The 15,685-nt window shown below is 34.5% G+C and overlaps 2 protein-coding genes across 7 annotated transcripts in view; one reads left to right on the top strand and one right to left on the bottom strand.

Annotated features, from left to right (window-relative positions):
• Mod(mdg4) (Mod(mdg4)-heS00531) overlaps positions 1-15,685 on the top strand; it is a 540,681-nt gene that overhangs the window by 456,417 nt on the left and 68,579 nt on the right. The window lies entirely within an intron of this gene.
• Positions 1-15,685, bottom strand: part of LOC110385951 (uncharacterized) — a 42,773-nt gene that overhangs the window by 25,765 nt on the left and 1,323 nt on the right. The window contains exon 1 of one of the 3 annotated variants that reach the window (XM_062668966.1): positions 628-3,957. The exons of the other annotated variants lie outside the window; for them this stretch is intronic. The gene's annotated coding sequence lies outside the window, so the exon portion shown is untranslated. Of the gene's footprint in view, positions 1-627; positions 3,958-15,685 lie in introns of those variants that run through there. 3 annotated transcript variants of the gene reach the window in all.

Raw genomic sequence — 15,685 nt, 5'->3', positions numbered from 1 at the left:
AAGAAACGTTTTTAAAAGCACTTCGATATAACATTAGATTTTATTGATAAGCTTCGTTTTCGCAATACTGGTGTTATGGATGCCTATAATCCAATTCACGGATAAGTCTCAGCATGTGTTAATTTTTTAACACAGAATTTTGCTAACAGAACCTACATTACATGAAATTAGTTTAGTAGTGGAAAACAGTTCGGTCAAATGTTTTAGATCAGAAGATCTTATATGATAATAGTAACGCCCGGCTTTCGGTTACAGTTATGATCCTCCTATTTCTACATAATCTATTTAATTTCTTAGTTTATCACAGTGTTTGGGCAAGAAATTGTCCGCCACTTCGACCCTTGGGATCATTTTCCTGTTTGGAATCTGATTATCTTATATTGGATCTCACATTATCTTATTATTTAGCCCTCTACACATTTTCTGGGATAATTTGCCAAACGTATTAGTCAGGCCGGGGACCATTTGTTAAACTATAAGTCATATACTAAATACTGTCGTATCCTCCAATACGGGACGTTTGACCGCTTCAGTACAGAAATAGGCACTTAAGTGACACCTACTCGTGAGGCCTCACAATTTTATTGCAATAACTACATTGCAATTAATATGACAAACACAAGAGACCTTTGCTGTATTTTGTTTCTCCGAAGCTTTTACTACTCTCTTTCCATTGCTTGAACGCCTTCGGATGTTTCGCTCTTAAATGTCTAGCCTGGTTGCTCTTCATCATCACGCTGCAAAACTTACAACGGTACATGTTCCCGTTCAAAACGTTAAAATACGTCCATATTGAACTTCTTTTTCTTGATCCGTCTTTCTGGTTATCTGTTTAAATACGATAACGTAACTTGATTAGTGGACGTGTACATAGCGCCAAATCTACGACAAAACAATCTTTTTTGTCTTTGCAATAAATGTGCTTGTGTAATTTTACGTAATAGAAGAAAATATTAAAAATATGAAGCCAAACTAATCGTAGCTTTTAAAATGCTCACAAAAAAAACAACATATTACATATATTTAAAATAGAAGATATTAATTAATAGTATTATTGGCGTTTTTCCTGTTGTTCTATTTTCACAATGAAGGCAAGATTTGATCAAGATCACCAAACCAAAAAAAATTTTTTTGCTTGTATGGGTGGACGAGCTCCCGCCTTTTGTTAAGTGGTCACTGGAGCCCATAGACATCTACAACGTAAATGCGCCACCAACCTTGAGATATAAGTTCTGAGGTCTCAATTTAGTTGCAACGGCGACCCCAGCCTTCAAACCGAAACGCATTGCTGCTTCACGGCAGAAATAGGCGGGGTGGTGGTACCTACCCGCGCGGACTCACGAGAGGTACTACCATGTATGTATGTGTGTATGTATGTATGTGTGTATGTATGTATGTGTGTATCTATGTATGTATGTATATACTTTTTTTGTGTATGTATTTGTAACTTAATATAAATTTCATTGCACCTACCACTGTTTACTCTGTCATTAAGTCCGCCAATGTAAATTTTACATGAAGTGTAATAAATAAATAAATAAATAAATAAGCAGCATCTGATCCTAATTGGTTACCGACGCTTAGGTCATCAATAGTTTTACTACGCATAGGCCTGTACACCGTTAATTTGAATAAATAAATAGGTAGGTAATGACATCGAACTTACTATATCTTCTTATTTTTAGGATCCAATAGAGCATTTCAAGTCTAATAGACTCGGCTAACCTTTGCAAGCTTGGGGGATCGTTCATTAATGTTCGTGTTAGATATAGACAAAATATTTTCCCAGACCTTACGGAACCGTACTTCCCTTAACATCGGTGGAAATCATAAACAATGATATTCTATTACAAAATTAAACAATTACAAATAAATATTTTTTTGTTTTTGTTTTTTTAATATTGTAATAATACATTTTAATTATTTTACTAACAATTCATCAGTTTAATAACTAATTATTTAAATTACAAGTCGACTAGTTTAATGTTCTGTGTTTCAAACACAAATACAGATACTCTCGTAAGTACTTGTAAAGTTCACGCTTGACGAGATCGTGAGTTAGATATAATATTCTAGAATATAATTTTATGGATTGTTCCTCGCGTTATAACTCATTGACGCATAATATTTATTGTACAAAATGAGTAGTTTTTTACCACAACAAACAATCAGAAAAATCAATGTACACATATCATAAAGTCTTCAATTTTATCTTTGGCAATAACTGTTTTGTTATATTTAAAAATGTACGAATTGTGATTCAGGTCAGAACAGTTTGTGTTCAACTAAATGGTATCGAGCAAATTTCGGAAGAATCCCGGTCGCACTGTCCTGAAAACCGAAGCTAGTCGGCCAAACGGGAACCGGACTGTCACCTGCCCCAAACGATACCCGCCCTTGTCCCCCCCAAGCACATACGTTAACCAGCCATATTAATTGAGGCCAGCAAAAGTGGCCTAACCCACATTTTTTAATACGTTTTTATTATAATAGCCTCAGACGTATGTATGTTAGTATGTAACAGAATCTTTGAACATGTTTTTAACCCCCTTCAAAACGTCGCATTACCTCGAAAGGAGAAACCCCATTTTGGGCCTAAGCGTTACACGAATGGGATATGTACCAAAAAATTCGTCTATTTTGCTTGATTAACTTATTAAAATCTTAGCTTCATTGACAATGGCCAAGTGTAGAAAATAAGTTGAATTCATTTTTTTGTTTTAAACAATCTTTGTAAACATCTGCAACACTTATTTCAATATACGTAACTAGCTCCACAAACGTGCGGATTAGAATTAGAACATCCATAAAATAGGATCGATTTAGTGGAAATCAAGTGTAAAAAATAATTAATACTCTTTTGCTTTAGGTTAAATGACTGTTTTTATAGGTATTTTAATCAATGTAAATAGAGTATGGTCATCGAATCGTGACACAACTACTTACAATGGCGGCAATTCAAAATATCTACAACTGACAACATTAAATATAGCATGAAAGGGTAGTTTTGCATTTTTATATTAATGTGACTATGCCATAGAAAAACACAAATGTATCAAATCGTGTTATGTTATCTTTAATGTTGCCAACTGAAGATATTTTGGATTTTGCCGTAAAGCAGTAATGCGTTTCAGTTTGAAGGGCGGGGCAGCCGTTGTAACTATACTGAGATCTTAGAACTTATATCTCAAGGTGGGTGGCGCATTTACGTCGTACATGTCTATGAGCTCCAGTAACCACTTAACATCAGGTGGGCTGTGAGCTCGTCGATGGGTATCTAAGCAATAAAAAATAAAAATAAAAAAGGCATGAAATAAAATGAAATGAAATGTGATGAGATAATATGGGAGCACGTAATGATTTATATTTTATATAAAAAAGTTATCATTTAAATATAGTTTTTCATATAAAAAAGTTTTCATTAAAATTAAGACTGACCTAAAGGTTTTAGTTACCAGGTCATAAAATCCCGTAAAAAAATCATTTCGTGCGCAGCGCGTTTCGCATTACGTTGTTTTTAATTTTTGGCTTTCGTTCGTTTTCGTAAACAACCTAACGCGCGATTTCTCGTAACAGGTTCCATTTTTATTTTAAAGCAACCTGTTGCTGCAACAGGTTTCGTCAAAAATTACTCATCTTTAGTACGAAACAGCCTCAAAAATATCGTTTTTATTAAAATATCTCGAACAATAAACATAACCTAAAATGTAAACATTGTCTGATTTTACCAATTTGGCCATTGCTGGGAGACCTGGAAATTGGGCTCATGAAACCTTCTTAGGTATTGTAACTTATGCCCAAATTCTAGCACTGTAACGCCAGGCCCAAGTTTGTATGGATTTCGGGTTTGTCCTTTGGTATACTTATTAAGGACCGATAAAAATTCAACATTAAAAAAATATTGAAAAATTTTAAATTCAACTCAAAAATTAAAAATAAATAATAGTTTAAAAATAACTAACAAAATACGCTTTTATAGAAAATCCAACTAAAAACTAGAAAATAAATTTTAATAAAATAGTGTAAGAAAAAATGATTTTATTGTAAAAAAAGCGTGGGGTGCATGGTATCAGTAGTTATAAATATTTTATGAACAGATATGAGTAGAAGGGTTATTTTGATAATATTCTGAAAAGCATTTGGATTTTCTATAAAAGCGTATTTTGTTAGTTTTTTAAAACTATTATTTATTTATATTCAAGTTTATATGACGGATATTGGAATTTATTTAAAATAACATATAATAAATTTTGATGCAAAACCGGCCTATCCATAATTTCACCCATAAATAACAGATAGAGATAGATAGATAGATAAACATTATTTTTGCGTGTACTGTTTTTTTGCTTACTCAAATTCAAATTCATGAAAATTCAAAACCTAACTGCCTCCATACTGACTATGGCTTAGACCACTTTTGCACTGACGGCCTCAATTGTAAAAGCTGCATTTACTCTGTACACACACCATTGGAGGGGCAGACGACCTGACTTTTTAGCAGGAACGCAAGAAGTGAAGTTGTGTGTATTGTTTTATTTTGTCTAGTTAGTGTTTCTTCAGGTTTAAATGTGTAATAACGGTGGTTTATTAGCTGTTTAGTATCTGTGAAAGTGCACAAAATGTGGGAAAATGAAACAAAGCCGGTAAACGTAACTTCTCGGGATCCTCCAAAAAGTCCACTGTAAAAGTCGCAGTAAAGGACCACCATTTTACTGGGACTATTATCTCATATCATCTCATTTCATTTTGTTTAATGCCATGTTTCATATTAATCAACTTCATTTCATTTCATAATATCACTTTTCATATAGAAGTTTTCATTAAAATTAAAATAGACTTGACCTAAAGGTCTTAGTTACCAGGTCATAAAATCCCTTCAAAAAAATCCGACGAGCTCACGATTCACTTGGTGCCAAATACAAATACATGGCTCAACAGTACCGCGATACGGTTATGCGTTCGTCACATACGAGCTAATTAATTGGGGGACATCCACTTAAGAGTAGGAAAGTATTTGAAGGATGAATTTTTGGAAGATGCCATTAAGTTTGTAGGAAGGTGCCACGGTTAAGCTAAGGTAATTTATAATGAACAGCCGGATAGGCTATTATCAGTACAAGATCCTTTGACCTAATTCATTTAATAGACGACTATTGTCTTCGAATCCTCTTTTCAAGTAAATTAAAATTTTACAAACTTTTTTTTTTATTGCCCTTGTAGGCAGACGAGCTTACGACCCACCTGATGGTGAGTGGTTACCGTCGCCCATGGACTTCAGCAATGCCAGGGGCAGAGCCAAGCCGCTGCCTACAAAACTTAAGACGTTTTATAATACTGTCCGTTTTTTGTAATAAAATACTTCGGCGGCGGATGTAAATGGCTTCCCAATACTGTTTTCGGTATCCTGTTAAAATCCAACCAAACGCGAGCCCTACATCCGGAACCGAATTTCGAACAATAATAATAGTTCGTTTCGTTTTTCTGCCAGTACGTATAACCGTTTAACATTAGAAGAGCCTTGCCACGATTCGACGGAATAAATTTATAGTCCAATATATCTGAAATTCAAATTATTTAGTCAATCATAAATATGTAATTGTGAAATAAAACATCGCACATACGGTGCGATAACGTCACTTATGCCATTTATGTAATTTTTCAGGAGAAGAATTTGAAAATACAACATCTTATTGCAATTATATAGTTCCTCTGTACTAAAGAAATAAAATGATAATATTTAAACTACAACTTTAAACGTTATCAGTAAAAGCAAACATCTCACTGATAACTGTTAAAAAATTGATATTCGAAAACTCAGTTCAGTTTTAACAAGAATCGCATAAGTGACATTACAGTACTGTATACCTATGCGATATTTTGGAGAACAATTTTATAATAAAACTAAATAAAATTTATTTAAAATAAAATTTATTTCAATGTTTTCGTAAATAATACGAAAATTTACATTTGTTCATTTTAGCCGACTTCAAAAAAAAAAGGAGAGGATTCTCAATTGGATTGTTTTATTTAATGTGTATTACCTTCGAGCTTTTTAAGAGGACCGGTATGTACGAATCTTTTTTATTTGAAAGCTGATGCTTCTCATGTGATCCCATTTAAATTTTCCCAAGATCTGACGATTAGTTTTTGAGTCATCTTTAATTCTCTTCGACTACATTGATTGAATGTTCTCATTTTATTTTATTGAAGTCAGTTTTCTTTTTATTAATACTATTTTTTAATATATATTTACAATTCGCCAACTATATAATTTATAGTGAACACGATTTTATTTTATATTTAAAAAAATCATATTTTCACATATCGACCACTCACAAAGGCATAACGAGGTGGTTCATGAAAATGTTCATTGTGTATTTCGGTAATATTGTTATTCCTTATTTTGATACGGGCTTTGCATCCTGCATTCTTCTTCGAACAATAATAGTTTCCAGAATCGTTCTGTTGCGAATACGTGTATTGTTTATGCATTAATAAACACTTCCCTTTCGTTGTCGGTATGAATTTAAGATCAATGAAACCTAAAACGGAGAATGAAGTCAAGTTCTTATAAGTCATAATAGGTCAAACATAACCAAGTCCTTAGATGGCAGAAAATTATAGAACAGTTATGGAAATTTTAATTGGGATTGGAACTGGGTGTGAAAATTTTGTCAGGAAACAGAAGCGAACAATTTTTTTACCAAAAATGATCTGAGCCATGGACAGACTGGATGCGTATAGCCCATAACGGTAAGAGGCGGTAAATGGTAATGTATAGAAGGCACACACAATATACTTTATGTGGCTAAGAACGAAGAAAAACTTAAGAAACTATCTAACATATTTCAAAAAATAAGCGAATAAAAACTGTTTAACAAAGTTGAAGGTTTTAAAGGCATTCTTTCAAAAAGTTTCATTATTTCTCATAATTAAGCTACCTATATTAAAATCCAATAACTTTTTTAGGTCTATACTTAATTTTCTTTTTTATTACAATTTTTTTGTTTCTATTTTCTACATATAAATACAATGTACTTATAAATTACACAGTACCACTAAAGTATTAAAGGGTCATACACAAATGGAGCACAGAAAAGGGCAGCAAAAAAATATCTCAGAACCAGTGCGAAACAAAATATTTATTATTTATCTATTTTAATCACTGTAACCAGATCAATGTCTTATTTTTGGCATAATCGCATTTTTTTTATTTTTGCGGACCACAGAAGAGACGATTTGGTTTACAAGAGAGATGAAAAGTTGTGATGCAGCGTAAGCTAAAATATATTAAGGCAACATAATCAAACACGTGTAGCCACTGGTATAAACGAATACCGAAACGAAAGTAAACTGTCAACATGATCACATTAATTGGAAAATAAAAAAAGAATGCCTACAAAAACGAAAATCGCTACGGTGGACTTATGAAACAAAACAAATATCGAATGATAATACTATTACAGCCATAGTATTTTATATAATTCTTTAGATAGCCAATTAATTTTATATGTAATGCAGTGAAATTTGAGGACTTTAATTATTTCAAAATATTTCCAGAGAGCTATCAGAATCGTCTGAATGTTGTAAAGGAATTAATGGCCATCATTTTTTTGATGAAAAACTTATGAAGCAATCACTCACTATCAGAATATAATATACGCAGTGCCCGCTTAATAGGTTTAAGTACGTGGTTCTCGATCATTTGGTGTAAATCTGTCTGAGAAATCAGGTGATATTGATAGCGTAGATACGTCGGGTGTTACTGGTATCAAAGGAGAATTAAGTACAGATAAATATTATATTTCAGGAGTATTTGACGCAGAATCTAGAACATGCGAGGCCCGAGACGAATCCAATGTCTTCATTTGCACAGTTATTTGACATAGACCATAATGAAAACTATGCATATCAGCTGTATTTCTTCACTATTTTCTTTTTTCTGTCTATAGGTTGCTCTAACTGACGATTTGTTCTTCTGTTTTCTGTTTAATCTTGATAATTGCATACGATATCTAACTAAGGCTGAATCCATCTTTGATATTTCCGTTCTTAAATACTTATTCTCTGCTTTAAGTTATCGCAAGTTATGACCTCTAATAACTTTACCTACACTAACACGAGATCTTGCCAAATATGATGAACTTGAAGATGAAGTGTTACTAATCAAATCAGTAGCCGCAGCTTTTTGCTGTTTTTCTTTTTCACGTCTTATTTTCGCTTTTTCTCTCCAAACCTTCCTAATGTTTCTTTGCTGCTTGGGAGTATAGTCTTTTATAGTATTAATTAGACCTTCAGCTTTCTTTTTGTTGTATCTTTCATTGTCTTGTTTTCTTCTCTCTTCGATTTCTGCTCCGCTCAGCTTTGCACGTGCGCGTCTCATGCTCAACTTCTTTTGTTGACGACGTCTTTGTTTTTTTTCTTCTTCTGAGAGTTGAATTTTAGACCAGCTTGCTCGTGGCATATCTATTTAAAAAAATGCAATACGAAAAAAAGCATGAAATAAAACGAAGCAAGATATGGACTAAGGCACGACCCAAGTTTTGAACACTCTGTACGAAATCAATAGAACTAAAAAAAATATTTTCGTTTCCTCTATTTACATTAATTAGATTTATATTTTTTTTTATTACGAATATAAAATATACTAAAAAGTTTGAGGCTCTAACTTAGAATATAAAATGTTGCCAAAATCAAACCTTTTTAATCAACTTTAAAAAAGGAGTAGGTCTCAATTCGACTATTTTTTTTAGTTCTTTTCTACTTAGACCAAGTAAGGTCTCTTACCTCTTTTCCGTGGACATAGTGACCACGGGAAAGATGTTTTATAAAAACTTGCGCAAAGAAGTTAATTTTGAGGTTAGAAATCAAGCAACATGCTTTTCATTTACTTGTACTAAATGTTCATATAAAAACAATAAATATTCCATTTTATAGATAATATTTACATGTCCATAATTGGAACAGGATAGAGCACTTGATCTTTTACGTTTATGTGTGTGTTGGAATAAAAAAATATATTTTCAATCGCACTCGAATCGAAAGAACAAAATATCGAACGCCGGAATGACCACTATTTAGTGTTGCCAACAGTTAAAAACATAAACGTGATGCGGTCGAATAAATAAAATTTTGGTGTCGTTTTATCATGTCCACAGAAAATACTCCATTTCATGTAACCATAAATTTATTAAATTTATTGTATACAGAAAGTAACGATATATTTGTTTTATTCTCAATATTATCGTCTTTACTATATTGCTTGTATTACAAGTAAATAATTTTAATACATAGGGTACTTCAACTATTTTTAAACATGGCTCAAACATTATAACTTCGTCTTTTAATAGTCCACAGAAAGAGATTTTTTGAAGCTTAATGCCATCAAAATTAATTTATGAAATGTAATATAATATTTTACAAGATACGATTAAAGTGAGTAGTAATAAAGTATCTTTACGATTTAAATGCTTTCAAACATTCATCAATTCGCTCTTTTAGATGATACATATAATTTTTTCCGGGCCGGGGGCCGAACCTCCTACAAGGTCCCCGCGCCTAGGGGGCGCGCGGTGTATGTGGGACTTGACGATCTGCAAGGTGTTGGGAGCAGACTGCGGGCCCAAGGAATTTTAGGGCCCTACCCACTAAACAACTCCCCTGCACTCTTCGCCCAAGCATCCGATCCCTCCGAGAACCCGGAGCAACCCACTGCAACCAGACAGCGCAGCTCACCCCAAGGATGCCCGGCCGACAGAGCCTTCGAGGCGAATCGAAGGCTCTGAAACGTCAGCCGTCCTGGTACGGCAGCTCGTCAGGCCGCCCAGACGGTGCCGCTGGTGTCCCGGAATACCCCGCTGGACCAGAACCAGCCTGCTGGGTCGAGACGCGATACACTGCGAACCGGTCGCTCTATTTTCTCCTCTGCAGCGCGCTAGAGTGCTGGTAGCGCGCCACGCGGCCTCTACCCCCTCAGGTCACCCCTTGACCTTCACCGGGGGGGAATATGATACATTGCTATAACACGTTTTTTTTGCCCTATTTGTGTATTGACCCTAAAACAAGAAAAGGATTATTTACCTTTCGGCAATATTGATTTTGGTAAATAAGTAAAATTTGAAAAGAGCGTATTTATAAGTTTGGACAGATTCAAAGATACAAATATATTGCCGAACGGACGGTTGAGGTTGTTGACTCGGTCCTCTTAAGCGAGGAGACCTCACCTTCTGGTTGGTGTAGGTTCTGACTAGGCACGGTTGCTACGAAAGCATACAGCAGACGACAGAGAGCCATTGAGCGACTTGAACACGGTGGAGTGGAACACACGCTTGCGACTTGACCAGCTGATAGCACCCCACAGGGACGACCTTTGCTTTCGTCGTAAAAATCAAGCCGCTGCCCAGCGTTGCGGCTGGTCAACAGAAGCTCAATTTATTAATATCAATATTACTGGTGGTAGGACCTCTTGTGAGTCCGCACGGATAGGTACCACAACCCCGCCTATTTCTGCCGTGAAGCAGTAATGCGTTTCGGTTTGAAGGGTGGGGCACCCGTTGTAACTATACTTGAGAGCTTAGAACTTATATCTCAAGGTGGGTGGCACATTTACGTTGTAGATGTCTATCGGTTCCAATAACCACTTAACACGAGGTGGGCTGTGAGCTCGTCGACCCATCTAAGCAATATAAAAAAAGAAGAAAAAATCCCAATTCGTATGAGCTTTTCAAAACAAAAATATTTGTCAAAATCACATTAGGAGATCTTTTGTTAACGATGAAAAGACTACTTTTTTCGAAAAATCAGAATTCACTTCACTTTGGTTCTTTATCTATGGCCGAGAGACCGTTTATAATCGATGTGATATAGCTACGTTTCCTTGTCAAAAATCATCGCAAATTTCATGAGAACACCAATGTCTTCAGAATCAGTAGATTAAATGCAGATAAAATTAAATTTTGCATGTATCCTTTATGTACATTCTAAACTTTTCACTAAAGCGAAATTGGAATTCTAGCGTACCAGTGCTTTTGGAATTAATAAACGATACAGACTGTTTAAATTTTCTGTATGGATGGGTAGGATTGGCTAGTATTTGGCAGTGAACAAAATTTGAAAATTATCCATACGACAAACCAAGCATCCTGTTTATATAACCTATACAGTAAAAATCGAGACTGCATGTCATGTTGGGTTTATAAAAAAATGATTATCTATTCCTCAGACCACAGACGTCTATTATTGGAAATAGACGTCACCGCATCACCACAACAAACAAAAAAACCATAAATACAATTCATTGTATACTATTTTTTTGCTAGTAAAATTGTGTATTGGACTCTCACAGGTAGATACTGGCATCCTAACTATATTTATCGATTTTCAATCGACATTTCAGTTAAAAGAGTGATACAGTCAGTATAAAACAATCTAGATTCCTGTTTCGAACTGTGAACACGTTCATTCACCGAGTGGTTTTTAAGTTATTTTATTTGTGTCCTAATGTCTAGTATAATCTATACTAAAATATAAATATACAGTGGTTTTACGGATGTTCCGTTATAACTACTGAACCATGCTTCCGATTGACTTGAAACTTGGTATCTATATAGAAAATACATGTACTTAATGGATAGGCTAATATTTATATGAGTGTTGGACTCCCTAATAATAATGACAATAAATAATAACGTTAATCCGAAACGAACACAGAAAAATGCGAGATTGAATCGTAACGCGCTATACATACGAACTTATTTTCATTGATAATAAATAATCATAAAATCACCGGTAGGTACTAATAACATAAATCTACAGTGGTTTTTTACGGATGTTCCGTTATAACCACTGAACCATGCATCCGATTGACTTGAAACTTGGTATCCATGTAGAAAATACTTGTACTTAATGGATAGGCTAATATTTATATGGCTGTTGGACTCTCTAATAATAATGAGAACAAATAATAATGTTAATTTTAAATGCCAAGCGAAGCTGGCAAGTACGGCTTGTTTAGAATATGACCAGACACGTCATTAAATCTTAAAATAATTATCGCCAACAACACAGTATTCAGGTGGTTTGTGACAATGTTTCGTAGAGGAAGTCAAGACAGAGCCGTCCGCATCTAGTTTCACACGGGCTTTGCAGCCAATGTCCTTTTTTGAACAGTAATAATTGTTTGAGTTATTACGCTGAGAGTACGTAAAACCGTTCATCATCAGTAATGGCTTCCCTCTGCCGGATGGTATGAGTTGATATTCTGAAATCACAAGTAAGCATCGTGTGTCTGCTGTTTCGATAGTTTAAAGAAATATAAAACCAGTTCATAAGTTACATAAAGACGAGAATTGTGGAGCATCATCCCAGTATGTAGGAACACACATATGTATCTATAGCCCTCTATGTGCGCTCTTCCAGGGTCGCTTACATCTTTCCAGTGGCACGCTAATAAGTTAACACATCTTTCCAACAAGAATAAAAGATCTCAGTACTCAAGAAAACCGAATACGAATTTGAACTATTTGCCAGGAACTAGCTGATTCGACATTCAAAACATAAATTTTAGTGTAGTTCTACTTACGTTGAAAATAAACTCAACCTTTAAGTATATTGGTTATGAAATAATGTAAAAAATAGTTTATCAAAAGCTGTTTATTTTCAAAACAGTTTTTATTCAGACGTTACATTCAATATCAATTCAATTTCGCTGTACACCTTGGGATGGAAGGCAAAATCTCAACATAGTAGACTTGTGCTTTTGAAATCGTCACTGAAAAATCAATTTAAGCAGTCCAGTTCAAACAATCCTTTAATAGAAGATTTTTTAGAAGTAAAGGTTATTGTATGTAGGAACACACATATGTATCTATAGCCCTCTATGTGCGCTCTTCCAGGGTCGCTTACATCTTTCCAGTGGCACGCTAATAAGTTAACACATCTTTCCAACAAGAATAAAAGATCTCAGTACTCAAGAAAACCGAATACGAATTTGAACTATTTGCCAGGAACTAGCTGATTCGACATTCAAAACATAAATTTTAGTGTAGTTCTACTTACGTTGAAAATAAACTCAACCTTTAAGTATATTGGTTATGAAATAATGTAAAAAATAGTTTATCAAAAGCTGTTTATTTTCAAAACAGTTTTTATTCAGACGTTACATTCAATATCAATTCAATTTCGCTGTACACCTTGGGATGGAAGGCAAAATCTCAACATAGTAGACTTGTGCTTTTGAAATCGTCACTGAAAAATCAATTTAAGCAGTCCAGTTCAAACAATCCTTTAATAGAAGATTTTTTAGAAGTAAAGGTTATTGTATGTAGGAACACACATATGTATCTATAGCCCTCTATGTGCGCTCTTCCAGGGTCGCTTACATCTTTCCAGTGGCACGCTAATAAGTTAACACATCTTTCCAACAAGAATAAAAGATCTCAGTACTCAAGAAAACCGAATACGAATTTGAACTATTTGCCAGGAACTAGCTGATTCGACATTCAAAACATAAATTTTAGTGTAGTTCTACTTACGTTGAAAATAAACTCAACCTTTAAGTATATTGGTTATGAAATAATGTAAAAAATAGTTTATCAAAAGCTGTTTATTTTCAAAACAGTTTTTATTCAGACGTTACATTCAATATCAATTCAATTTCGCTGTACACCTTGGGATGGAAGGCAAAATCTCAACATAGTAGACTTGTGCTTTTGAAATCGTCACTGAAAAATCAATTTAAGCAGTCCAGTTCAAACAATCCTTTAATAGAAGATTTTTTAGAAGTAAAGGTTATTACGATTACGAATGTTTTATATTATTTATTGCATAGGCGGACGATGTTAAGGCCGATCTGTGTGCTTAGTGCGAGTTTTTTAACGTTCTCGATAGCGTAAAAGTTAACTCAGTATGGAGTCGGAACGTTTGCCTAGGTTTGCCGCTAGGGACGCTGTTCCAATCGCATACAAATTTGAGTTAACTTTTACGCTATCGAAAACGTTAATAAACTCTTACTAAACACTGGTATTCAGTTGCTACTTTAGCCCAAAAGACATCGTAACGTGAATAGCGCCACTCACCTTGAGACTTTAGGTCTATGTCTCAATTCTATAGTAATAGCGCCACTTACAAATTTTGCGAGTTCGATTTTTATTACACGATTGCTCTCCCATCACAGTGGAGGTAATTGAAGTTTGCTTTCTTATTTCTCTTTATCTTCATCTCAATTGCTTATTTTAATGTATTTTCCAGCGATTGTGGTATATTGAGGTGGCTTATGATCGTGGACAGTTGACGATCGCATTACACGCCCGTCCAGATCTAACCTCACCCGCGCTTTGCAGCCGGCAGCCTTCTTTGAACAATAATAAAAGCCCGCCGCACCCATCTCCGAAAATGTATATCCATCTATCATTAGCAGCTGTTTGCCTTTTGCTGTCGGAATCTTGATGTACGGTAATTCTGAAATATAAGATTTTGTTAATTTTTGAATCAATCAATTTACCGCCAATTCTATGTTTATTGCTGAAATGCAGAAATAGGACGGTGGTACTTACCCGTGAGAAATTGGACAGTTTGCATGGTTCATATTGAATACACGGGGCATCTTTTTTACTTCCCGTGTCAGCAAAGTTCACGCCCCACCTGGTGTTGAGTGGATACTGGAGATATCACAACTAATATGCCGCTACCCACCTTGAAATTTGAGGTCAAAGTATAGTATTTCAACTGTCCCACTCTTTAAACTACAACACATGATATGTTACACGGCAGAAGCAATCTGGATGGTACTACCTACCAGGGTGGGCTTAGACTGCGCCTGAATGTACCAGCAGTAAATGCCAGCTGGCTATTGTAATAAACTGATCTATACTAAGAAACCGCTACTGTCCGTTCTCACAATACTCACAGGAAAATATGAGTTAATGCTCTTCTAAACCAACACTGTACATCCATAAGTAAAGAGAGAGACAATAAAACAGTAATAATTTTAATTAATTTACTTTATTTCTGTATAAATATACATACAGCATCCCATACAGTATTCGAGAGTTATGTTTAGAATAACCTCAGATCACCAGCAATCCATCCATACAAAAATATACATATTTAAGTAAACAGCTAAGGATAAAAAAGTACAATTTTCTTATATTATGTTAACTCATTATCGTTTTTTTAGTATTTGAATTTCCAATATTGGACCAACACTAATAAAAGTAACATACACTCGTAATTGTAACTCATCTTATAGTTATTAAATAACTTCCTTCTTGATATACATTTAGGTCTCACTAATGTTGTGAAATAAGCAAAAAATTTCTATCATTTACTCAGCAATATTAATATACTTGAATCAAGCTTCAACATTTGTATAATACATGATCCAAACTTCATAAGATGACAAAATGAAGAAGACAAAAAAATGATCTAGCTCAATTTGTCACAATCAGAATTGCGGGGTGATAATGTGTATTATAAGTTCGCAGGTGGCAAGTACAACAATGCTATTTATTTCTATTCATTCTAGGTCGAAGGATTGTACAACTGTTACAAACACAAATGAGACTTTATTAGAACTTAATAGTATACGAAAATAATTACTACATACAAGTTTAAATAAAGAAGACAATGTCTACAAAAACAAGCTTAACCCATACACAAATTCTCTTCTCATAAACCAACAGCAGAG

This window comes from Bombyx mori, chromosome 6 (genome assembly GCF_030269925.1).
Source record: "Bombyx mori chromosome 6, ASM3026992v2".
In the NCBI taxonomy this organism is placed as follows: Eukaryota; Metazoa; Arthropoda; class Insecta; order Lepidoptera; family Bombycidae; genus Bombyx; species Bombyx mori.
This window is presented reverse-complemented; position numbering and strand designations above follow the sequence as displayed.